At 46.6% G+C, this 27840-nt stretch overlaps 1 long non-coding RNA gene across 1 annotated transcript in view; it reads left to right on the forward strand.

The window, feature by feature from the left end:
• Positions 1 to 20338: 20338 nt before the first annotated feature.
• LOC136539853 (uncharacterized) overlaps positions 20339 to 27840 on the forward strand; it is a 31615-nt gene continuing 24113 nt past the window's right edge. Inside the window, exons 1-2 of the long non-coding RNA XR_010779776.1 lie at positions 20339 to 20525; positions 21463 to 21532. This is a non-coding gene — a long non-coding RNA (uncharacterized lncRNA). The remainder of the gene's footprint in view (positions 20526 to 21462; positions 21533 to 27840) is intronic.

Here is a 27840-nt window from a genome sequence, read left to right on the forward strand (position 1 = left end):
ACCTCGCCTCGTAGCCAATGCAACGAAGAGCGGCTCTGGCGTACTCCTCTGGCGATGGTATGAACGGAGAAGCACCCTTCGCAAGCGACATCTTTGTAGCAACATACAGGGGGATCTGGATCACAATTCACAACCATGAGAGGTCATAAATATATAACACACACACACACAAAAATCACTACCGGAGACTGTGTAGTTACCGAGTGCCCCGACAATTACCGAGTGTCAAAAGTCGGGGCACTCGGAAAACATTATTTACCGAGTGCCAACACTCGGAAAACATAAACACCCGGTAGTGGACCGCTTTACCGAGTCAGCACACTCGGTAAATTAAGACACTCGGGAAAACTACAAGTTTACCGAACGGGCACACTCGGTAAAAACAACCACTCGGTATTGAGGTGCCACGTCACCTAGGATAGCAACCGTGGGCCAAACGGCGTCACGGCATGACATGTTTACCGAGTGTTATGAGCATACACTCGGCAAATATCACGGTAACAACAGCTCCGCCCATTAAGCGTAAAGTTTTACCGAGTGTAAGTGCACAACACTCGGTAAACACTATCTTTTACCGAGTGTATTGGCGCAGCACTCGGTAAAATTCAACCAAATTTCTTGTTTTTCCTTCATTCTTTTTCCTCTATCCACATATGATATTTAGTACTCCATTCCAAAATATGGTGTTTATTTCGATTTATTTACTATATTTCACAAACTTTTCATTCTTTATGAAAATTAGGTACATATCGTGTAAATTTAATTGTAATAATTAAAATCGAACTCGATAAATCACGAGATTGGAAGAATTAACATTGAAGCATACATCTATGTTATAGAAAAATTTTCATAACGTTTCGGAAGTATTTTTACATTCGTCGCTGCCGAACCGGTACATCTCCCAAAGAGACGTTAAACATTCACATTGACGAGTAGGATTTCTATTAAGAGTGAAATTCAACATTATGATTTGAACTTGGAATTTTTTAGATAGTAAATAGATGACATGAAATAGTTCATGTGAAAGTTTGGTGAATTTTAGGATTAAATTGGCATTTTTTCTTTTTTGTTTTGCATGAAATAATGGATACTTTTACCGAGTGTGACCTCAAACACTCGGTAAAGGTTAGCCACGGCCCACCTGTCTGGCACAGTGGGCTGCCATGCTTCTGTTTACCGAGTGCCGTAGATCTGGGCACTCGGTAAACATGTACCAGGCCCACATGTCATTGGGCTGCGGTGCTTGAGTTTACCGAGTGCCGTACATCTAGGCACTCGGTAAACAGAAGCATTCAACACTAAGCCGTTCCTCCCTCAAATCGTGCACAGACACACACACACACACCGCCGCATCCGCCTCCTCCCCTTCCACCACCGCCGCCACCGGGCGGTCCCCCACAGCCGCCGCCACTGGAGAGACGGAGAGAGAGACAGCGGCACCGGCGCACCGGACGACGATCCCCTCCGCCGACGCCGCCCCGTGCTCCCTCCTTCGCTCCCGTTCCCGCGAGGTGGGGTGGGGTGGGCCCCAAGCAGCAGCGGCCTGCCTCCTCCCCTCCACGCCGTCGCCAGCGCCTCCCCGCTGTCGCCGGCGCCTCCCCACCGCCGCGGCTGCCTCCTCCCCTCCACCACCGCCGCCACCGGGCGGTCCCCCACAGCCGCCGCCACCGGGGGAGGGCGGCCACCCGCCGCCACCGCGGGACTGCCGCGCCGCGGCCGCCTCCTCCCCTCCACCACCGCCGCCACCGGGCGGTCCTCCACCGCCGCCGCCACCGGTAAATGCCCTAAGTCACCATATTTTCCTTTTTCGAGTTATGACTATATGCATTTGTTCGGGAAGCTTGGCGAATCCGGCACTGAGTACAGCGTAGTTGCCATTCATCCAGACAGAAATTTGGTGTTCATTGTTCAATATTGGAACTGGCAACTCATCTCATATGACATGGACAGTAAAGAGGTGTGCGCTCTCGGCACTCTTGAGCATGAGTGTAGCCGTGTTACTCCTTTTGTCCCCTGCTTCTTAGACTTTTTGTCCAATTAATACTGCAAGGAAGCTGAGACATCATGTACTAGGTTACATATATGCCAGTAGCCAGTTATCCTAATTAATGTAGTTTTCTAAGTTTCCCGGACTATGCTGGTTTGCATTCAAGTCAGTATGAAATGCTATCTATGGTGTTCCCAGAATTGCAATGAACTCTGTTTTTGTAGTCTGACTCTGCTACCAATGTCGGTTTGTATTCAGGTCATAGGTTTCAGGTTATAATAGCGAGTGAGTGCTTGCTGTATATTTATTGTCTGTTCTTTCCTGCATTAGTTGTTTTTTGCTGAATGCTAAAGTAATAAGCTAAATGTAACTTCCAGATAGTTAACCAACAATGCTTGGCTGAAAGCTCGGAACTGAAACCTGTGCTGTGTTAGCCACAAAAGCTTCCAACTGGATTGCATGACATGTCTAGTTTTCGGATAAATATTCCAATATATGCTGCTGAACAGTAGTTGCCATATTGTAAAAAGGATGCTTCGGACTGATCATAGCTTGCTTGTCAATACCAGTTGCTAGAAGTGTTATGGAAGAACCATCTCATTCTATTTATCTGTAGACAATTGTTTGTTATACAGCAATCAATACTTTGAGCTTGTATTTGTGTCCGATATATACAAGTTAGCTCTGTCTGCAATATGGTACTTGAAAACTTGGAAGGCCTTTCACCTAAAATCCCAGTGACCAATGTACCCACACCTTGTTATAAGCTTGGAAATTATAGGTGATCAGGAGGCAAAAAAAAACCTTGGAAAGTCAAGGAAACAATTTGAGAAAAGGAACCCCCACCATTATCTGGTTGTGAAGCAAGGAGAGAAATAATATATACTGTACAAATCTTTTTGAACAAAAATGATGGGCTACGAGACCATATGAACAAATCTTTTTGATAGTGATGCCTGCACAATAGCCTTGATGGTTGTGAAGCAAGGAGAGAAATAATATATACTGTACAAATCTTTTTGAACAAATCTTGCTAGTGATGGTTGTGGCTACAAAAAAATTGGTTCCATGTATTCCTCCATCTACAAGTGACATAGCGGCCTTTCAACCTTAGGTAAAATCTCATCATCCAATCTAGCAAACATCTTCTATGTGAATCGACCAAGAACATGAATGTCTCTTTATCATCTCATATGGTTTTTCTCTAGCACTACTACTCTATTGCTCTAAACTGCAATATCGTCTATATGTTAGGATGGATGACCGTCAGTGGATGTACACGGGCTATCAGAAGAGGGGTCAATACACAAATGAATGGATTGAGAAGGCCAATGATTTCATGACGAAGGCATTTGCAAACGGACGGCGACATGCCTGGTGTCCCTGTAGGAAGTGTAAGAACAAGGCAATGAAAACATATGAGGAGATGAGTAAAGATCTTGTCAACAATGGATTTGTAGAGAACTATACCCGGTGGACCATGCATGGTGAACGCCATCGTGCGAGAGAAGAGGTCGTGAGACAACGGATCGAGGAGTTTGATTCTGAAGCCGGGGTGGCAGAAATGTTAAATGACCATGACATGGCTTTCGATGAAGGAAGTGCAGAGCAGGAGCCAGAGCAAACTGCAAAGGCGTTTTACGCCATGTTGGATGCGGCACAACAACCCCTTCACGGGCGCACCAATGTTTCTAAACTGGATGCCATTGCACGTCTAATGGCTGTGAAGTCCCAGTTTAGCTGGAGTAGAGAATCCTTCGATCAACTGTTGACAGTAGTTGGCACCCTACTTCCGGATGATCACGTTCTGCCAAAGAACACGTATGAGTCAAATAAAATCCTTCGTGCACTCAAGATGTCGTACGAGCAGATACATGCTTGTCCGAACGGATGCATCTTATTCAGGGGAGAACATGCTGACGATAAGTACTGTCCGAAGTGTAAGGCATCTAGGTACATTGAGTTAGAATCTGGTGATGGTCGGAAGACGCAAACAAAAGTCGGCGCAAAGATCCTGAGGTACCTTCCTTTCATACCGAGGATCCAACGGCTTTTCATGAGCGAGGAATCCGCAAAACAGATGACGTGGCACAAAACTGGACGCCGATACACTGACAAGATGATACATCCGTCCGATGGTGAATCATGGAAAAGCTTCGATCGGAAGCATACCGACAAAGCTGACGAGGCTCGTAATGTACGCATTGCACTGGCAACTGATGGATTCAATCCTTATGGAATGGGTTCTTCACCATACACATGTTGGCCCGTATTCATCATCCCTCTCAACCTCCCACCTGGCGTCGCCTTTCAACGGCAAAATATTTTCTTGTCACTTATAATTCCAGGACACCCGGGGGCTAATATGAGTGTGTACATGGAGCCTTTGATAGACGATTTGGTCCGTGCATGGGACGAAGGGGTAGTGACATACGACCGATTCACAAAGACAAACTTCAGAATGCATATTTGGTACCATTATTCCATGCATGACTTCCTGGCTTATGGGTTATTTTGTGGCTGGTGTGTTCACACGAAGATGCCATGCCCGATATGCAAGTCAGCTGTGGAGTTCTTTCGGTTGGAGAAGGGGGGCAAGTTTTCTTCGTTTGACAAACATCGACAATTCCTCCCTCTTGACCACCCATTCAGGAGAGACAAGAAGAACTTTCGAAAAGGTGTCACAGTGGAAGACTCTGCACCGGAAATGATGACAGGTGCCCAGGTTCTTGAGATGTTAGATGGTCTTGTGGTCGACAATGAAAAGGGGGGCTTCGTGGGATACGGAAAAGAGCATGCCTGGACACACAAGTCATGCTTGTGGAAGCTTCCTTACTTTAAGGACCTCCTTCTTCCACATAACATTGATGTAATGCACACTGAAAAGAATTTCGCCGAGGCGGTCCTTCACACAATCATGGACTGGGAAAAGTCAAAGGACAATGTCAAGGCTAGATTGGATCAAGCAACGCTGTGCGATAGACCAAAGCTAAACATGTTGCCTCCCTTACGCGGGAAGTCATGGAAGAAGCCTAAGGCCGACTTTGTCCTAACGAGGGCCCAAAAGAAAGAAGTTCTTCAATGGTTCCAATCGTTGATGTTCCCTGACGGGTATGCAGCGAATTGGAGGAGGGGTGTGAACTTAAGTACCATGCGAATCACAGGGCTCAAGAGTCATGATTACCACATATGGATTGAACGCCTTCTTCCGGTGATGGTTCGTGGCTATTTCTCTGATCACATCTGGCGAGTGATGGCAGAGTTGAGCATGTTCTTCCGCAAGCTATGTGCTAAGGAGATATCTCGGACCGAGATTGAAGAAATGGAAAGAATGGCCCCGGTGTTGCTCTGCAAGTTGGAGAAGATCTTTCCCCCCGGCTTCTTCAATCCGATGCAACATTTGCTCTTGCACCTACCATATGAGGCAAAAATGGGGGGCCCTGTGCATGCCCGTTGGTGCTATCCAATTGAGCGATGCCTAAAGGTTCTTAGAACAAAATGCAAAAATAAATGCAAAATTGAAGCTTCCTGTGCAGAGGCATCCGTTGTGGAGGAGGTGTCATACTTCACAACAAGATACTATGCCGACAACCTTCCTAACGTGCATAATCCACCCCCTCGTTACAATGCTGCCGACAATCAGTCGACCCTCAGCCTTTTCCGAGGGCAACTCGGAAGTGCAAGTGAACCTACCTTGAAGATGTTGAGCCTAGAAGAGTGGCGCTCTATCCAGCTGTATGTGTTGCGGAACCTTGAAGAGGTTGGCCCGTACATTGCATAAGTTTTACACAAACTTGTTTCTTTTCTTGTCAATATTTCGCATGCACCCATCCAACCCTCTTGTTAACGGCCGTTACAAGCAAATTTGTTCTCCTCTACCATCGTCCATCACGGAGGGAACCCACCGAAGCGGAAGTTGAAACCCTTCTAAGACATGGCGCGGGAGAACGAAATCCCACTTTTATTTGTTGGTTCAAGGAGGAGGTACTGTTCAATTTCATTGGTTGTTTGTACTTAACTCTCAACTCGACAAATATATAACTGAATCATCCTACTTGAACTAGCAGGCCAAAACTGACGTGTCTATGAGTGCCGAGTTGAGGCAAGTTGCCAATGGATTTGAATTTAGGGTCAAGTCATTCTCTGTGTACGATGTCAATGGATATCGCTTTCACACAACTCGGCACGAGCAGAGTCAGGCCGAATCGAAGAACCACAAATACCGGTGTTTTCACGCCAGGCACAGATGGGTTGGACTACTATGGAATAATTGAAGAAATATACAAACTCAAGTTTCCTGGTTGTGTACCTCTTCGTCCTGTCATATTCAAATGCCATTGGTTTGATCCCAAAGAAGTGATAAAGACCCCTGAGCTTGGGTTAGTCGAAGTTCTAAAGTCATCCGTCTTGCTAGGAGACGACGTGTACATTGTGGCCCAATAGGCCACGCAAGTTTATTATCTCTCATACCCGTGCCAAACCAAAGACCGTCTTAAGGCGTATGATGTTGTGTACAAGGTATCGCCGCATGGTAAAGTACCCGTCCCAAACGATGATGATTATAACATCGATGCAAACACATATGACGGAGAGTTCTTTCAAGAAGAAGGATTAGAAGGGAGTTTTGAGATTGTCTTAGATGTAGATCTCGCAATGGAAGTAGACAATGATACGGTCATTGTTGACAGGGAATGATGGAGAGGAGGTTCACAACGCGAAGGACTTGTTATTACTTGAGCAACACCATTCAGGCAGTGTCGCTAGTGATGAGACTTTGAGAGACGATCATAATTACGTCGACAATAGCGATGATGAGATTTTTGGCCCACCTATCGATGATCTTGATGATTATTTCTAGTACATGTAAGATCTGTAGTACTTATGGCAATTTTATACATGTATGATACATTTACTTATTTTGCATCTCTTTTATACATGTATGATACATTTACTTATTTTGCATCTCTTTTATACATGTATGATACATTTACTTTTGTATATGCGTACTGATAGTTTATTCCTTTTGTTGTAGGTGATTGATGGTGGGCGGTGGAATCAGGAAGATTAGGTCGGTTATGACCTTACTGGCTGGTGGCGAGGGGTCCAGCCAGGGTGGAGGACGAGGGCGTGCACAGACTGAGGGTGGAGGGCGTGCCCAGGGAGGAGGAGGAGGACGACTGACGAGGGCATGCCCAGGGAGGTGGAGCCCAGGGTGGAGGTGGAGCCCAGGGTGGAGGAGGAGCCTAGGGTGGAGGAGGAGGACGGCGACGACGAGGGCGTCGAGAGCCGACACCTCCTCCATAGGACGACGACGACGAGTTCAGTAGCGGCCATGGAGGAGGATGAGGAGGAGGAGACCAGGGAGGAGATAGCGGAGGCGGTGGAGGAGGCACGGAGGGAGGATGAGGCCTGAGCGGGCTGAGCGCGAGGAGGATGCCGACTTGCTGGCAGAGGAAAATGGGGTGCCTACGGTTTGGCTGCGAGGGTCGTCGCGCCTCCTAGACTTACCCATACAGAGACGGCCAGTGATTCGACCCTCTGGAACTAAGTAAGTAATTTTTGCATGTTAACACTACTTCACAGGTTTTTAAGTTATAACAGAAACTAATATTCAATCTCAATAACTTTGTGGAGGGATTGGGAAATGGTGATCCCAGGGAGTCACTCTCGCCGAGTAAACGGGATCCTGGGTCTTCTGTGCAGGGCAAACTACCCCTGGGATGGTGAGGATCGATGGTGTTGTGCAGCCCGCCATGAAGTGGTCCCACTGGCACGCCGCCAGCGATCAGACTGATCGAGCTGGCAGGTGTTATAACAGCAAGGCCGACCGGGTGATGAAAGAGCTGTGGGTACATGTTCATCGCACTATGCTGATAATAACATCACATTAATTGTATATTACTGACTGTATTTGCTTGTAGGATTACTACACCTTGGCGGAGGGAGTACGTAGGGAGGACGCGGATGACGTGGTGAACAGAGTCTGTGTTCACCGAGTGCAGGACCTCTTCTACGAGACAAAGCTCCTGTGCAGAAGAATTTACCATGGCCACAGAGGACACAGAGTCACCAGAGCGCAGGCAGTGCACCTGCCCCTGACTAAGGAGCAATACTTGACGGTAAACATGAGATTACATCAGTCTGCGATTAATTGCACTGAAATTGATTTATGATTTGTCATGTGCTCGTGTACGTGCAGGTGCCTCCTGCTTGGTGTGCGGGGATGGACAACTGCTGGGAGGCCATTGTGGACAAGTGGTTGAGTGAGGAGTACGAGCAATATCACGCCGTACGCTCACGTTGCCGTGCGATGATGCAGGGTTCCTCGCACAAACAAGGCCCCACTACCCTCAAGGAATATGCAGCCAGATATGTACGCGGATTTCATTTCGTTGTTGCTATGCTAACTTCTGAATGCATAATATCTTATTGTTGTGCTTCTTCCTGCAGACGCGGTTCCACCCCGGCCAGGAGTGCGCCTCGTTCAAGGCATATGCCTTGGCACACAAGGGCAAGGCAAAGGACCCCGACCTCGTCTACAACCCGGAGGACCCGCCCGAGGCATACAGCAACCCGAGCGTGCACAGGCGCCTCAGCGAGTACACGGCGATGGCGAGAGAGATCCATGGGTCAGAATTTGATCCTGAGCACCGCTGACCTCGAGGGTGACATCGTCATGAGGTTGGGACCAGGTAAGCCACACGGGCGGTACTATATGGGCAACAAGCACCATAGACACAGCCAACACTCAGACACTCGCCCAGATTAGAGCCCGGAGCACGAGTTCGAGTCCGGCCATACGCCCACGCTCACAGCCCCAGGTGGTAGCACTCCTAGGTTAGTTCTGTTGCATTCGTTGTCCATTCATTTTCTACTCGTTCTTTATTTGCATTCTAACTATGTGATAAATAATTGTAGGCCCAGATTGAAGCCCTGCAGGAGTCACAGCAGGCCTCACAGAGCTAGCTTCAGGCCCTCGAGCTGTCGCACCAGGCCGAGTTGGCACTAGGAGAGGGCGCGAGTGCAGACCTAGCTTGAGGCCTTCCAGCAGGCGCACAAGGACTGGTACGAGTACATGGCCTGTTTTTCTCAGAGCATGGGCCAAGCCTCCACCGCCTCCGCCGCCGCCGATGATACCGTTGGTGCCTCCACCTCCGCGCGACGGCACTCCTGTGAGTCACTTAGATGCACTCTTCACTTTCGTGTCATATAGAGCTACCTTCGACTTATACCTTAGTTTGACCTACCATAAGCTTAGACCTTAGAATTTGCTTTGATCCTAGATAACTCACATGTGCAATCTCATTCTAGGGACCTTCTACAGCTGGATCGAACAACGATATGCAGGGTGATCAAGACCTGGACTTGACTCCGTTTCTCCGCAGGCCTCCGACCATGTGACAGGCCATCCGACCTTGTTTGATAGTTTTGTATGTTGAACTGTGGACTTGGTTGAACTTTGTGGACTTTGGACATATGTTGATGGTGTTTGTGGACTTTGCATGGTGCTTGTCGACATATGTTTGTTATTGTGAGTGAATGTGACATTTGTGGACATATATGTGATATATATTGCATATCTGTCATGTTATTATAATTTCCTGTGATTTTGTTGCTTATTGTGACTAGATATGCACTGAAACAAACAAAAAAAAATTCTGTGGACATATTTTACCGAGTGTAGCACTCGGTAAAACAGAGATTCTGTCAGTTTTACCGAGTGTAGCACTCGGTAAAACAGCGAACAGAACCAAATTGGTTCTGATTCTGTGAATTTTGCCGAGGGTGCCATTTTGTACCGAGTGCCGCTTCCCCACTCGGAAATATTTGACTACTTTTTACCGAGTGGGAACACTCGGTAAACATTATTCCTGAAGACTATTTGCGGAATTGTTTTAATCACGAAAATGGTTATTATTTTACCGAGTGTTAGGAGCTACACTCGGTAAACATTATTCAAAAAATTTATTTGCGGAATTGTTTTAATCACGAAATGCTAATTTATTTACCGAGTGCTGCTAGTGACACTCGGTAAACGTCGCCGTTAACGGATTAGTTTGGAGGCTGACGACCGTCAAGTCATAATTGTTTACCGAGTGTCATTGTAGCACTCGGTAACTATCTTCTCCGAGTGTGCCGATATTAGACACTCGGTAAAATAACTTCACCGAGTCGTTGTTTGCCGAGTCCACTTTACCGAGTGTGGCACTCGGTAAAGAGTTTGCCGAGTGTGTAGCACTATTTGCCGAGTGTTACTCACACTCGGTAAATACACAGTATCCCGTAGTGAATGATCGACATTACAGATTGAAAAACAGTAATTAAGAGGGCGACATTACTGTTATATACGTACGTACCTGGCATTGCACGTCTACACCATATTGTTTGTATTCAGCACTCAGGCTTCGAGAAAATTGATCAACGTACCTAACAGATCAGTGCATATATAGACAGTTGGGTTCAACAAATATGCTAGATGAGTGGTATATTTTTCTTGAGAGATGAAAATCTCCTCTCTCATTTGCTTGACTTGAAAACCAAGAAAGAATGTAAGCTTTTTAATCAATAGACTACTCGAACTCCTTTGACATCAATTCACCAAAGTCTTTGCAATAATCTTCATTTGATTAGTCAAATATGATATCATCAATATATACTTGACAAATGAAGATCTCTCCATCAAGTTTCTTGGTGAATAGTGTGGTATCGACCTTTCCAATGGTAAAACCCTTCTCAATGAGGAAATCCCGAAGGCGCTCATACCAAGCTCTTAGGGCTTGCTTAAGCCCATATACCGCCTTGGATAACCTATAGACATGATTAGGATATCTAGGGTATTTTAAACCCGGGAGGTTGATCAACATAGACTAGTTTATTTATGAAACCATTTAAAAATACACTTTTAACATCTATTTGATATAATTTCATTTCATGATGGGAAGCATATGCAAGAAGGATACGAATGGCTTCAAGTCTTGCAACCGGTGCAAAGGTCTCTCCAAAATCCAACCCTTCAACTTAAGAGAACCCCTTTGCAACTAGCCTTGCCTTGTTCCTCACAACAATGCCTTGATCATCTTGCTTATTGTGGAACACCCACTTTGTTCCAATGACTCTTGCATCTTGTGGTCGCTCTTCAAGTGGCTAAACTTCATTTTGAGTGAAGTTGTTCAACTCTTCATGCATGGCATTTATCCAATCCGGATCTTGAAGATTTTCTTCTATATTTTTAGGCTCAATGCAAGAAATAAATGAGTGATGTTCAATAAATGAAGCAAGTTTTTGAGAGCGTGTCATTACACCCTTTGAAGGACTCCCTATGATGAGATCTTGTGGATGTGCTTGTAGTAGGGGTGAATTTCTTCTATCAACCACTTGAGGGGGAGGTTGTGGAGCATCAACATCTTGAGCTTGCGCCACCATTTGATCACGGGAGATATGAGTGTCTTTATTTTCTACTCTCCCATCTTTATCATCATCTTGTGGCACATTTGATGAAGAGGGTGGATCAATCACTTGTACATCATCTTCATCATCTTTGGGCTTGATGCCTCCAACCGAAATGTTCTTCATGGCCTCCCTCAATGGTTCATCACCTACATCATCAAGATTCTCATGTGCTCCTTAGGAGCCGTTAGATTCATCAAATTTCACATCATATGTTTCTTCAACCAAGCCGGTGGCATGATTAAATACTCGATATGCTTTGGACTTTGATGAGTAACCAATAAGAAAATCAATATCACAACGTCTTTGGAACTTCCCTAGGTGTTGCTGCTTCTTGTAGATGTAGCATTTGCAACCAAACACCCAAAAGAATAAGACGTCTGGCTTCTTCTCATTGAGCAACTCATAAGGGGTCTTGCCAAGAAACTTTTGAAGAAATATGCGATTGGATGCAAAATATGCGGTGTTGATAGCTTCCACCCATAGAGCTTCAGGTGTATTGTACTCATCAAGCATTGTTCTTGCAAGAGCGATAAGTGTCCGGTTCTTTCTCTCTACTACACCATTTTATTGAGAAGTGTATATTGCAGAGACCTCATGCTTGATCCCAACTTCATCACAATATGCTTCAATGTTTGTGTTGTCAAATTCTTTTCCATTGTCACTTCTTATATTCTTGAGCTTCACTTCAAATTCATTTTGTGCTCTCTTGGCAAACTTCTTGAAACATGCGGCCACTTCGGTCTTGTCATGAAGGAAGAGCAACCAAGTATATCTAGAGTAGTCATCAACTATCACAAGACAATAGAGATTGCCTCCCAAACTCTTGTAAGTTGTAGGTCCAAATAGATCCATGTGGAGAAGCTCTAGTAGTCTTGTTGTTGACATGTAAGCTTTGGTTAGATGAGTGTTTGCAACTTGCTTGCCGGCTTGACATGCACTACAAAGCTTGTCCTTCTCAAATTTCACATCCTTCAAACCTCTCCCTAATTCATTCTTCATTAACTTCTTGAGTGAGCTCATCCCAACATATGCAAGTCTTCTATGCCATATCCACCCAAGTGATGTTTTGGTGAATAAGCATGTCTTCAAGTTTGTATCTTCGGAGGTGAAATCCACTAGATATAGGTTGTTGTATCTAAACCCCTTGAATATAACTTGATCATTATATTTCTTTAACACAACCACTTCCTTCTTAGTAAACAAACATTGAAAGTTAAGATTACACAATTGACCAATGGATAGCAAGTTGAAACTCAATGAAGCAACATATAGGACATTTGATATTGAATGATCGTTTGATATTATAATTTTGCCCAATCCTTGAACTTTGCCCTTTGAATTATCACCAAATGTAATCCTTTCTTGACCATCAACTTCTTCATCTAGTGAGGTGAACATACGAGGATCATTGGTCATATGTTGAGTGCAACTACTATCAATAACCCAATGACTTTCACTGGTCTTGTAGTTCACCTACACATAAGAGATCAAACTTGTTGTTTAGGGACCCAAACCTGATGAGGGCCCTTGACTTTCTCAACTAGTGACTTTGCAACCCAAATTTGCTTAGGCCTATTCTTGTTGGATGAACCTAAGAATATGACTTTCATCTTTCCACTAGAATCCTTTCTAAGCATGTAGTGAGCATTGAAGGCAAAGGGTCTAGCATGCTTGGGCAAGGGTTGTGGTGGTAGAGTTTGACACTCATGAGCAAAGTGACATTCTTATCCACACTCAAAACATCTCTTTGGCTTGGGCTTTGACTTGTATTGTTGTTGATATTGAGCTTGGGCTTTCTTCTCTTGATTTGCCAAGTACCCAATACCACTTCTATCTATCTTCATCACGGTGTTCATGAGTAGCTCACTTTGGAGATATTGGCCTCTTGTAAACTTGCTCAAACCGGTCTTGAGATGCTCTTTCTCTAACTTGAGCTTCTTGTTTTCTTCTCTAAGTTCATCATGATTCTTCTCAATCTTGAGTCTCTTATTTTCTTCTTTAAGCATCTCATTCTCAAGAGCCATATCATAATCTTTGTCAAGATTCTCTGTCACAATTGTATTGGTGGTTGATAGCTTTTCAAGATCTTTCTTAAGCTTTTCATTCTTATTCTTGAGCTTGACATAATCATCATAGTTGTCGGACTCAACCACTTTCTTGCCTTTGCTACTAGAACCTTGCTCAATGCTCTCAACAATCAAGTCAGCATATGATGTAGCTATATCAATCTTAGCAACATTGTTAGTAGCATCATGTGGCTCATTTGATAATAACTCATGAGAAATAACAAGATTGTCATGATTAATCTTGAGATTGGTGTACTCTTCTTTTAGCAAATTGTAACTAGTGATAAGCTCATTATGTATCCCCTCAAGTTTATCATATTTTTCTCTAAGCTCCTTTTTAGAGGTTTTGAGCACCTTGAGTTTAGATGACACAATTTTATTTTCTTCTCTAAGCTCAACACTAGCTTTTTTGGCTATGTTATACTTTGCTAAGAGTGAGTCCTTCTCAAGTTCTAGCTTTTCATTTTTAGCTCTTGTCTTTTTAATAATTTTAGTATATTGATTTAGCAACTTGACAAGATCATCATAAGAAGGTGATTCAAATTCTTCATCACTATCACTACCACTTTCATCATTGCTAGCATTATCATCACTACTACTATCATCATCATTTTGTACCTTTTGTTCACCCTTGGACATAAGGCATAGGTGTGTAGAGGATGATGGCGGCGGTGTCGATGAAGATAGTGAAGAATCAATCACAATAGCGGCCACATTCTCCTTCTCATTCTCACTTTCATCATCGGATAAGACACTTGATAATTCAATGTCTGTGAGCCAATCACTAACAATGTATGCCTTGTCATTCTTCTTCTTCTTATAAAATTCCTTCTTCTTGCCATCCTTTTTCTTGTATGGATTGTTCTTCTTCTTCTCATCATCATCTTCATCACTTGAGTCATCTTTCTTGCCCTTGTACTTCTTCTTGTACTTGTCTTTCTTGAGTTTGGGGCATTGATGAGCTAGATGACCAAGTTCTCCATAATTATAGCAATCCATTTCAGAGATGGGCTTCCTTATACTACTAGTGAAGCATTTCTTCTTCTTGCCATCAAACTTGATACCATTCTTGTTAAGCTTCTTTAATATCTTGACGATTCTTCTCACCATGAGAGCAAGACTTGCATCATCAATCTCATCTTCACTTGAGGAATCATGATCAATTCTTGCTTTGCCCCTCTTCTCTTGGCTAGCCTTAAATGCCAAATCTTTCTTCTTGGTGGAAGAAGAGCCATCTTGTGGAGTGATGTGCATGTACATCTCATGTGCATTGATCTTCCCCAATATTTGAGTTGGTATAATGATGGAAAGATCACCTTGATGAAGCACCATCACAATATGCCCACATTTGTCAATGGGGAGGACACTCAAGATCTTTCTCACAACATCAGAAGATTGCATTTGTGTGAGTCCAAGCCCATTGACTTCCTCTACAAGAACATTCAAGCATGAGTACATCTCATTGGCACTTTCTCTAGGAGGCATCTCAAATGAATTAAGCTTTTTCATCACAAGATGATAGCGTTCTTCACGCTCACTCTTGGTTCCTTCATGGAGCGCACAAATGTCCAACCATAGTGCATGGGCATCTTTATGGTTCCGCACACGGTTAAAGACATCCTTGCAAAGGCCTCTAAAGAGGGTGTTTTTAGCCTTTGCATTCCACTTCTCGTAGTTAACCTCATCGCCTTGAAGGTTGGCGGGATCCTTAGGTTTTGGAAAGCCTTGTGAGGCGGCTCTAAGAACTCCAACATTTAAAGCCTCAAGGTATGCTTCCATGCAAGTTTTTCAATAAGGAAAATCATCTCCCTCAAAGATAGGAGGGGGTCCATCCTCGTGGAACATCTTGCTTTAGGCGGTTAAACCTAATTTAGGGAGCATGAGGCTCTGATACCAATTGAAAGGATCAAGACGCCCAAGAGGGGGGTGAATTGGGCTAATTCTAATTTTTTCAATAATTAAGTCCTACACTTAGCCTACTTCACCCCTTGTGCCTAGAATGAGTTGCTATTATTCTATCACACAAAAGTTTTGCACCCTAGGTTCCAATCCTACTATAGCATGGCAATTCTAGGAGTGTAAAGACATAAAATGAATTGCTCAAATGTAAATGCTCAAAGTAAAGAGAGGGAAAGGAACACGGCGATGTTTTCCTAAGGTATCGGAGAGTCGCCACTCCCCACTAGTCCTCGTTGGAGCACCGCTCAAGGGTGTAGCTCCCCCTTGATCCACGCAAGGATCAAGTGCTCTCTACGGGTTGATTCTTTGACACTCCATCATGGTGAATCGCCCATAACTGCTCACAACGTGACTTGGGTCATCCATAAGCTCTATCGGATGATCACCAAGCTCCCAACCACCACCAAGCCGTCTAGGTGATGGCGATCACCAAGAGTAACAAGCACAAACTCTCACTTGACCAAGATAAGCCTAACGAGAAAAGTGGATGCACACTTGCTACTCTCTATGCACTAATGAGGTCCTTAACCTTGGATTCTTAAATCTCAATCACCTCACTAGGCTCTTGCTCTCCCTTCCACTCCAAAGGTGCTTCTCAGCTAAACAAATGGGCAAGAGACCTCCCTTGGACGAGTGGAGTAAGTATTTATACCCCCTCATTCAAAACATAATGTTTGGAGGCTGAGTCATCACTCTACGGCTGACCAGATGCTCCAATTAGGGTGACCGAACGCTCCGGTCAGTTATGCCGCCACTGTGTCAGAAAGAGCTGTTAAGTTCTGACCGGACTCTAACCAGCGTCTGGTCAGCACCAACCGGACGCGTCCGATCAAGAAAAACCATTTCTGGAACCTTACTAGAGTCGACCGGATGCAGGCACCCTAGCGTCCGATCAGTACCTACCGGACGCGTCCGGTCAAGCAAAAGCCTTTCTAGAACCTCTCTGGAGTTGACCGGACGCAAGCACCCCAGCGTCCGGTGCTCCTCCACTCAACATCCAGTCAGAACCAAACGATTGTAGTTGATCAAATGAACTGACTGGACTCACCCTCCAGCGTCTGGTCAGTCATTTGACCCTCCATTCACTTCCAACTCGAAATCATATGTGAATGAAGTTGAATCCAATTGATCTTAGGGCTATTCCTGAGCTACCTAGTGCTAGGTTTAACAAGTGTGCACCACACCTAACCCACTTGATTTACCTAGGTCAAGCTACTAGTCCATACCCCTCTTAATAGTATGGCCAAAGGAAAAACAAAGTTCTAAACTACTCTAAGTGTCTCTCCAACACCAAATGACACTTAGAACTAGTCCGTCCTTAGCCTTGTCGTCTATCCTTTGAAAACCGAAACGATTTCCATCGACAGGGGCATGACAACCATGATTGCCCAATCAATTTCCATTACCATGACCTAACTAAAATTGCTTCTGCAAAACAAACGTTAGTCATAGTAATCTCGTGTCGTCATTAATCATAGAAACCCAACTAGGGACCTAGATGCTTTCACACCCGAAATCTGAGAGATCTAGTTGGACTAGGATTCCTAGTTATATAAAGAGAAGGGCTATAGGCGGCTTTCCATATTCACAAAGTTATCTAAGGGATGGCCTGAAATCGGAGAAATCTAGTTGGATTAGGATTTGCATTTGGATTAAGATTCCTATCCCGGTTACTCGGAGTTGGAGAAATCTAATTGGATTAAGATTTCTAGTTGTCTATATTATTATATTTTTCATATTTGGATTAAGATTCTTATTTACCCAAAATCGGAGAGATGTAATTAGATTAAGATTCCTAGTTATATAAATAGAAGAGCTATAGGCGGTTTTCCATATTCACAAAGTTAGTTAAGGGATTGCCGAACAAAAAATAGGTAAAGAGAAATTTTACCTCTTTATTATTAGGTATAGATAATTTTGCTACATATCTAGATGTAACATACTTCATCTGTTCCAAATTATAAGACGATGTGACTTTTTTAGATTCATAACTTTGCACTTAGATATATATTATGTCTAGATACATCGTAGAAGTTATGAATTTAGAAATGCCAAAACGTCTTATAATTTGGGGCATATGAAGTATGTCTTATTGTCTACTATATTAATGTAAAAAAATCAAAGCAATTTATAATTTAAAACGGGGGAGTAATTAACAGGTGGAATGAGATTCTTTGTCACTTTTAGATGGACGGTTGCTCCCTCCGTCCTAATATATAGACATAACCATTTTTATTTATGTCCCATAATATAAGACGTGTTCTTTTTAAACACAGGTATATCTAGGGATGAAAATGGATCAGATACGGACGGATATCACCGATATTACATTTGTTTTCATATTTCTGTCCGGATTCGGATTTGAATACGGATAGTGTCAACTATGTCGGATAGGATACGATTGGATATCGACATCATAAATATGCGATTTGAGTATTCAGATACGGATACGGTATCGGATGTTGGATATCCGGACTCGGATACGGACAGATCTCAACCCCTCTATACGGATTCGGTTTCGAATACAGTCGGAAAATATCCGTACCGTTTTCATCCCTAGGTATATCTAATACTAGTGTTGAAAGAGAGAATTAAATATGTTTCTTGGTCTTTGAACTAGACGTGGTTACGCCTTATATACTGGGACGTAGGGAGTATTAGAGCAAGGCTAATAATACAGCCCACTGCTAGCTATATATGATTCTTACAGTCATCTCTTAGCTCACTCATATAGTAGTTGTCTCTTTAAATTAATATATGACATACTTATCTCTCTCACAAGATTTGGGTTCTTATGCCTAAGTCGGTTTAGACATGTTTTTTCTCCTTTTTTTCTCTTTTTTTTTCTCCACGTCAATATATAGTCTGCTTACATCCCTTAGTATACTTTTACAAGCAGTACTCAAATGCAATGGAATGCATCCCATAAGCGACAACCTCTGTGCATGAGTACCCGAAATGAGGTCAGCACTGAGGCCCTGTAGTCCCAGTGCGGTGCAGTTCGTGCAGCTGCAGCGGCGTTAAAGACAGCTGCGTGATTGCAAGGCGTTTTATGGCCGGAGTAAATGCAAAAGCTGAGCTGCCCATGCTTCGCTTCGCACAGCAGCGATGGATTTTTTTAGACTGTGCATGCCGCACATAAAACCACTGTAAACTTGAGCCGGGTAGGACGTGCTTAACAGAGGAGCACACAGCAGCGATGGATTTTTTTTTAGACGAAAGAGGAACGGTAATAGATAAAAGCTGCTTACATCAATATATTACGAGCACTCGTAAACTGATTTTCATCTAAATTATATCTACGTTCTGAATAACTCAAGATCTCAAATCCAAACATGTATGACACTTCGTATAAATAACCACACAGGCAAACACTCGACAAATGCCCTGAGAACAAATACCTAACGAATGACGACCAACATTCCTGCAGAGTTGAGAAACTTATTCTTTCTGCCATCGAAGAATGAGAAAGCCTGATGTGAAATTTATTCTCTCTAGTCCTTCATCGTGGTCAGATCTAACCACAACAAAACGGAGAAGATATCGGAGAAAATTATTTATGGCGGCGATATCATCTCCGCCTTGATGTCGCCGTCCGGAAAGAAAAGTCTCCATGTCATCGTGCCGATAAAGTTGTTGACGCCGTAGTTGTCGTCCTCATCTTCAAAAGCACCATCACGGAGAAGACGATTCCACCCTACCCCGCGCCGTTGCCGGAGGAGGAGGAGATAAATCTCCAATACCAACAAACTTGGCATAGAGAGACCCTAACCCTAAGAACTCGATCTACTAAAAAAATTATTAAAAACGATGGATCCCTATTTTTTTCTGCCGATGTCTCGTCGGAGAAGAGAGGAGGACCATAGGTGGTGGAAAGTGGGGGGCTGCGGCAGCGACGCTAGGCGAGTCGCGAGGCCGAGAGGGCGAGTCGTGAGTCACGGTTCGCGGGCCTTGTACACAGCAGCGATGGATCGATCGATCGATCATGAACGCAGAAAGGTTTACGGACAAGGATGCAGTGTAAGCTCATGACGGGCCGTGCCCTACACCGAAAAGCTCTGAACCGATTTATTAGTGGCGCGTGGTGGTTCTGAATACGATTTATAATTTTTTCTATATGATAATATATATATATAGCCCCGTTCTCTTGGAGGAATTCTGGAGAAATCTAGAGGAATCTGAATGAATCTGGAGGAATTTGTGAGAGGAAAACACTGTTTCGGATGAAAAAAGAAGCGGATCAAGCCAGGTTTAAGGGCACGCTAAACCTGGCTTGATCCGCTTCTTTTTTTATCCAGAACAGTGTTTTCCTCTCACAAATTCCTCCAAAATTCCTTCAAACCATCCAAATTCCTCTAGAACCATACCATCCGAACGGGGCCATAAAGGACACAATAGGGATAGAGTATGTGTATATTAAGAAAAATCTACTTGGGAAAGAGCGTATCTCTAAATACGATTCGGCACCAAAAGCGGGCTAACGGATAGGGCCGTGTCGCCCGTAAACCTGTTATCCATCGGATCTGGCCTAGACGCGATATGGACCATCCGATCGGGGCGCAGCGGGTCTATCACCCGTTAAGCAGTTAACCTGGATGGTCGCGAATTGTCGTGATCCCGTTAGCGAGCGACTCAGCCTCTCCCCAGCGCGGTCCTCTCCTCCAGACAGGCTCCTGCTGCCCTCTGCCGCCCCCGCACCTCCCTCCTCCTTCCGGAGCGGGCGCCGCGTTCCTAGCCATCCCGGCGCGAGTGGGGGGCCCAGCTGCCCCTGCGACCCCGGCGCGGCCGGCTGTGCGAGCATGGCGGCTCCGGCCACCCCGTAGCGGGCGGCGGGCGCAGACACGGCGGTTGCGTCCACCCCGACGCGGGTGGGGGGCTCCATCCACCTTCCAGACTGTAGCGAACGCGGCATCAGCGGCTTGTCCCTTGGTCAGCTGCAACCGCACTCGGGTGTCCCTCAGTGGGTTGGTTCTCAGACCGAAGGGGCCTGAGGCGACGTCGATTTACAGTCGACGGGAGGCCTTCCTCCTCTGACCTCACCCCTTCGCCCGCTCCTAGATGAGGTGCCTTCTTCTCTAGCCATTAATTTTTGTGTTAGATTTGAGCCATCGTGAGATGCTTCTGTGCGTAGTGATGAAGCCAGCAGTGGGGCTAGGGGGGCTCTAGCCCCCTACCGATCCTAGGCACGTGGAGCCCCCCTAAGCCATCTTTTAAAATTTTATGCATATATGTATTAGGTAGGAGGGGCTAAGGTTAAGAGAAGATAAAAAAACCTCTATTCTTTTGTTCAGCCCCTCCTAAATTTTTTTTCTGGCTTCGTCACTGTCTGTGTGCATGGAGATGATCTATCGATTGGCATCTAAGGGCAAGAGATGAATTGTTATTCCTGAGTTAGACGTGTATGTGTGCCTGGATACAATAGTCATGTTTGTCTGGATACTGTAGTTTAGTGAATGAGGATGTGACCTATCTTGCTGCATATGCACATTCTGATGTTTGTTTCATGGACTGTTTTAGTTAGAATCTAGAAAGCTCAAATTCAGAAGTGATCTTTTTAATACCGTTGCACGTCTGTAATTTTCATGCCAGTAACCATGTCCCAATTGATTCTGAACCTCAAATTTGTCCAGCCATTACATATGCTTGAACTGAGCTAAACAAGAATTATCCTTGCCTCTGAACTGCATTAGAAGTAGGCATTAAGGTTTAATAAATGCTATCCCAACACATGGTTGAATAAATCTAGTATGCTAATTGGTTGAATTAGTTGTGGAAAAAATATCTGTCTAATAGTATATAGAGTATCAGTGATCTGTGTGTTCTTATCCCAACTCATATGTTTCTCTACTATTTATTTTTTCCTAAAGTTTTAAGGTGGTCTATACTAATTCAGATAAATATTTAATTAAATAGGTGCAATTTTGGTATATTGTGGTTTCATGATTACGCCTGCTACTCCTTTCTACAATTTGATCTACACCTAACTTGGATATACAATAGGATGCAATGATAAAGTGCCCACTGCAGTACTGCTTGATGGTTGCTTCCTGCAATTTGGTTTGCTGCTGCTGTATGTCATATCTCTGACTCTTGTCAAACATGATTTTGTATTGTATATTGCTGAGAACTTAATGTTTAATTTTTTTATTGTGTAAGTTAGATATTGCATACCTTGTAGTGCTACATTGCGAGATAGGTGTACGGGCATGATAAATTCTTGCCTTATAGCTTACCCAGTACTCCATTCTAAGTTCTAACTGTGAGTTTCTTGCATGCTATGCTTCTACTGTCTAATGAGAAATACTCTTGTCGGGGATCTAATACCGGGGTACCCAATGAGGTGGAACTAATAACCATCGAATGTTGACGCTTCTAATCAGACAAGAACGCTACTACGCGTCTTGTCCGAACGACGGAAGATTGGCTCCGCCTCGCCCGACCCCCAAGGGCTGGCTCCGCCTCGCCCGATGACTGCACCCTGAACCTTCATGCTGACAAGCACAAGGTACGATAGGACATTCGAGTCAACCGCCATATCAAGGACCATGCCCTGCACGCCTGTGGGAAGGTACCGTCAGAATACGATGGGACGGGCGCTTTAAGCCCTTTCCAACCTAACAGTGCTAAAATAGTGTTGTAGGCACCGACTTTTGTCCCACAGTGTTGTAGGCGCCGCCATCAGCCCCCGGGTGCGGATACTAACACAGGCATACGACAACCAGTACGGTCTAGGGAGAGACTCGCGCCATCTACGGTGACAGATGTACTGCCACCGCGCCATCCGCTCCCCACAGGGCCACAGGCCAACACCCTTGTCCGACACGCCGCCCGGAGGGGCAGGACGGGACGCGGCCACTTGCTGATCCGGTAAGGTCATGGTGTCACCAGGACACGGGCACCTAGCGAACGTGCCACTCCCTGACACCGTCTGGCCATGTCAGCAAGGCTGACTCCATGGAAAAGGAGGGCTCAACACCTTCGGAGGGGCTTCTTGGCCCCTGGTTTTTCTCATTTCTCCCATTTGTAACCCTTGCTCCCCCCTTGGTCTATAAAAGGGAGGGTAGGGCCCCCACTAAGGGGATCAACTCTTGAGGCATAAGTTAAACACACAACACTTCACAGACAGCTGAGCAACGACCTAAGCTCTCGGCAACCCTTTCGACCATTCCATCAGAGACTTAGGACCAGTCCCTCTCTCGATCGTTTGTACCCCCTATTATGAACCTTTTTTCGGTGCTAATAACACAAGCAGCAACAGACTGGATGTAGAGACATTCAGCCCAAACTAGTATAAACCTTGTGTCCTTTAGCGCACCATCTGGGCCCAACATGCATCAATTATAAATTTACTAGCCGGTGTTTGTTCAAAACACCGATAGTTGGCGCGCCAGGTAGGGGACCTTTGTGCATTCCAAATCAAGCCTCGGATGGCTAACCATGTAATCAACTAGGTCCTAGGCGCACACATGTGTTTCGGTGACCTGGACTTCATTATCACACTGGGAGGAGAGTTGGCGCTAGCCCACGCGGCCGTCCAGTCTTCTCCATCCGCCAACTTTAGCTACCAGAGGCTTGAGGGCTAGCCGGGCGTCTCCCTTGGACCCCAGCCATCTAGGGAGGCCCCATGCCGCATCACCCTCTCTCCGGAATGCTCCACTTGGTGCGCCTCGACGGCGTTTTTGTTCGGTCTCCATAATGCCGCGGCGACCGTAAGCCACCTTGTGGCCTAGCGCGCGATCCCGTTTCCCACGAACAACGAGTTCATGGGAATGATCAAAAGCGTCACTGAATCCCTCCATGGCCTCCTCACAGAAGGCCTGGGGTCGGACTCTGGTTCTGACTCCAGTAGGGGGAGCCATCATCCCTCCCGGGAATGCTTCATGACGAAAACCTCTGAGAGACACATCGAAAGCACCTCCGAGGAGGAGGGCACCCCGGTAGGCAACCTCGGTGATGGAGCCAAAGGGGGAGCAGCCACCTCACCTCACGTAGGGGTGGAGCAGCTAAAAGCCCAAAAGAGGGAAATTGACGAGGCCGGACAACAGCTTGTTCGGGAGTATGAAAAGATCGACGAGGAGATTAGGTGCCACGGAGATGGAGGGCACGCATGCGCCGTGGCCCACGACGTGAACCAAAGGATCATCACCGATGATGAAACCCTTCCCTACTTTGCTTGTGCAAGCCAGAACATCGCCGCCGCGACGGCCCTGCTTCATGGCCTTCCAGAGGCCGCGACGCCCGAGGATCGTCGGGTCCACCATGAGATTCGCACGCTACTTGAGCGTGCGGCAGCACAACAGGCGGAAAGCTCGATGTCTCAGTGACATGAGCCTGATGCCAGCCAGCGTACCCCCTCGGTGCGTCCCACCGGGGACGCGTCGGTCCACCAAGCGCCACAAGGTAGCGGGCAGCGCGCTGCGATCCTAGTACATCAATGTCTTGGCCACAACCACGATGCGCACAGCACCATCGATGCCCATAGGCGCACCTACAGTGACCCGAGGGAACGGGCCCACCGCGGCTATCATCCTCGACGTGGCGGACGCTACGACAGCGGCGAGGACCAAAGCCCGAGCCCCGGCCTGCCAGGCCCTCAGGCCTTCAGCCGTCACATCCTCAATGCGGCATTCCCACCAAGGTATCGACCACCTACCAACATCCCTAAGTACTCTGGGGAGACAAACCCCAGACTTTGGCTTGAAGACTATCGGCTTGTGTGTCAAGCCGGTGGTGCGGATAATGACAACTTCATTATCCGCAACCTTCCACTGTTCCTCACCGATTCAGCACGAGCGTGGTTGGAGCACCTTCTGTCCGATGCCATCCAGGGTTGGGTGGACCTGAGGGAGATCTTTGTGGGGAACTTCCAGGGCATGTACAAACGTCCTAGAAACCCCTAGGACCTCAAGAACTATCGCCAGAAGGCCGGCGAAACCCTCTACGAGTACATCTGGTGCTTCTCCCGACAGTGCAACAAGCTCCCTAACATCGTCAATGCCGATGTGATAGGAGCCTTCCTCTCCAGGACAACCTGCAAGTCTCTGGTCCACAAGCTGGGATGCAAGGGTCCGTGAACCACCAAGGAGCTCCTAGACATCGCCACCAGCCACGCCTTAGGAGGGGAGGCGGTCGGAGCGATCTTTGATTGCCTCGAGGGCAAGGCAATGCAGGATGAGGGTGCCTACGAAGTCACCTCCAATCATTCTGCCAAAAGGAAAAACAAGAAGCAATGGCATGAGGACCCACTCATGCCTACTGCTGACCGCAAGGGTGGTCGGAAGCCCGCAGAGGGCGCTCCAAACCACTTCAAGAAAATGCTCGAGGGGTCGTGCCCGAACCACACCTTCCCCGTAAAGCATCTTCTCAAGGACTACAGCCTCATGTGCAAGTTCTTGGCCTAAAGCGCCAACAAGGGGGAGCAGGGGAAGGAACCTGCCCCCGCCACCAATGACGCCGAGAAGGATGACGACTTTCCAACGCCGAACGGTTGCCTCATGATCTTCGGAGGATCAATGGCCTCCGACTCCAAACGTCGTCAGAAGGTCACACGCCGCCAAGTCTACATGGCCCAACCGGCCACCCCTCTCTTCCTCCGGTGGTCGGAGTCCGCCATAACCTTCGATCGGACCGACCATCCGAATGCCATCCCACATCCAGGAAGGTATCCGCTTGTCGTTGACCTGATTATCGGCCCAAAGTGCCTCACCAAAGTTCTGATGGATGGAGGCAGCGGCCTCAACATCATGTACGCGAAGACGCTCGATGTGATGGGCGTTGACCAAATGCGCCTCTGCCTAGTCTGAGCGCCTTTCCACGGTGCCATCCCTAGAAAGTAGGCCACGCCACTCGGACAAATTGATCTGCCCATTACCTTTGGGGATCAGTCCAATTACAGGACTGAGACCCTCACCTTCGATGTGGTAGGGTTCCCCGAAACCTTCCACGCCATCTTGGGACGACCCCAACTACACATACCTCAAGCTAAAGATATCGGGCCCACACGGGGTCATCACCGTCGGCACCTCCTTCCAATGGGCCTATGAGTGCGAAGTCGAGTGCTGCAGCCACGCCACAGCAATCGTCGCCTCTGGTGAACTCGCCGCCCTTAGGGAGGAGGTCATCGAAGAAGTGCCTGACACAAAGAAATCGGTCGGGTCATTCGAATCGGCAAGGGGCTCCAAAGAGGTCCTCATAGACCCCAGCAGCTCCGAGGGTAAAATGGTACACATAGGTACCGCGCTCTCCTCTAAATAGGAAAGCGCGCTCATCAACTTCCTCCACGATAGCAAAGACATCTTTGCGTAGAAACCCTCGGATATGCCAGGCATCCCGAGGGAGGTCACCGAGCATACCTTGAAAATTCACCCAGGCTCCAAGCCGGTGAAGCAATGCCTGTGCTGCTTCGATGAGGAAAAGCGCATGGCCATCGGTGAAGAGATAGCAAAACTACTTGCCACCAGATTCATCAGGGAAGTACACCACCCAGAGTGGTTAGCAAATCCCATTCTTGTACGAAAAAAGAGCAGGAAATGGAGGATGTGTGTCGACTACATGGGTCTCAACAAGGCATGCCCAAAAGACCAATTTCCTTTACCACACATCGACCAAATAGTCAATTCCACCTCAGGGTGCGAAACCCTCTGCTTCCTTGACGTGTACTCCAGCTACCACCAAATCACAATGAAAGAGTCTGACCAACTCGCGACATCTTTTATCACCCCCTTTGGATCGTTCTGCTACGTCTTAATGTCGTTCGATCTAAAAAGCGCTGGGGCCACTTACCAGCGCTGTATGCTCAATTGCTTTGGGGACCTCATTGGGTGGACCGTTGTGGCCTACATCGACGACATCGTAGTTAAGTCCAAATGGGCTGACTGCCTTGTCGCCAATCTTGAGCAAACCTTTGTGAAACTCCAGGCAAATTGCATCAAACTCAATCCCGAGAAATATGTTTTTGGGGTCCCGAGGGGCATGCTGCTCGGCTTCATCATCTCTGAGCATGGCATCGAAGCCAACCCTAAGAAAATCTCAGCCATCACAAGGATGGGTCCGATCTAGAACATAAAGGGGGTTCAACGGGTCACAGGGTGCCTCGCCGCCCTCAGCCGATTCATCTCATGCCTCGGTGAACGAGGACTCCCCCTTTATTGACTCCTGAAGAAAGTCGACCGCTTTGAGTGGATAGCCGAGGCCCAGGAGGTGCTTGACATGGTCAAGCTACTTCTAACAAAACCCCCGGTCCTAGTCCCTCTAAGCGATAGAGAATCCCTCTTACTATACATAGAGGCCACCACGCAGGTGGTTAGCGCTGCCTTAGTAGTAGAACAGGAAGAAGAGGGGCATGCCCTCAAGGTACAGCGTCCGATGTACTTCATCAGCGAGGTACTATCTGACTCCAAAACCTGCTACTCCTAAATCCAGAAGCTCCTATACACCATCCTCATCACCAAAAGGAAGCTATGCCATTACTTCGAGTCACACCCTGTGACAGTAGTGACGTCGTTCCCCCTTGGTGAGGTTGTCCATAGATAGGACGCCATAGGAAGAACCACAAAGTGGGCACTCGAGCTGATGGATCAAGGCATCGGGTATGCCCCCCAAAGGGCGATCAAGTCCTAGGTGCTGGCTGACTTCATCGTGGAGTGGACCGAGGTCCAGATGCCACCAGTGGTCATTGATCAAGAGTGTTGGATGATGTATTTCAATGGGTCACTGATGAAGAAGGGCGCCGATGTGGGGCTGGTCTTCGTATCACCCCTCAGGGTCCGCATGAGGTACATGGTTCGGCTCCATTTTCCCTCATCAAATAATGTGGCCGAATACGAGGCACTCATTAACGGCCTACGCATCGCCATCGAGCTGGGCATCCGAGGCCTCGACATTTAGGGTGACTCTCAGCTGGTCGTTAACCAAGTCATGAAGGAGTCCAGCTGCCATAATGCCAAGATGGCTGCGTACTGCCAAGAAGTCCAACGTCTAGAGGACAAGTTCGACGGCCTCGAACTTAATCATGTCCTGAGGCGCCTCAACGAGGCGGTCGACGCACTCATGAAGGCGGCGTCCGGTCGAGAGCCAGTGTCAATGGGCATCTTTGCTAGCGATCAACACAAATCCTCGGTGCGCTACGAAGGGTTAGAGCGGGCCAAGGATGGCCCATCTGATCTGGCCCTGAGGGCTGACCCACCGATTGCTCCATCCGACCCTGAGGTCATGGAGCTTGAAGAGGGTCTGGCTCCAGAGCCCAACCCTCTAGACGACTGGAGAACGCCCTACCTCGACTACCTCCTCCGCGACACACTATTGATGGACAAGACAGAAGCCCGACGGCTCACATGTCGCGCCAAGTCCTTCGTTCTTATAAAGGGCAAACTCTACAGA

This window comes from Miscanthus floridulus, chromosome 2 (genome assembly GCF_019320115.1).
Source record: "Miscanthus floridulus cultivar M001 chromosome 2, ASM1932011v1, whole genome shotgun sequence".
NCBI classification, from domain to species: Eukaryota; Viridiplantae; Streptophyta; class Magnoliopsida; order Poales; family Poaceae; genus Miscanthus; species Miscanthus floridulus.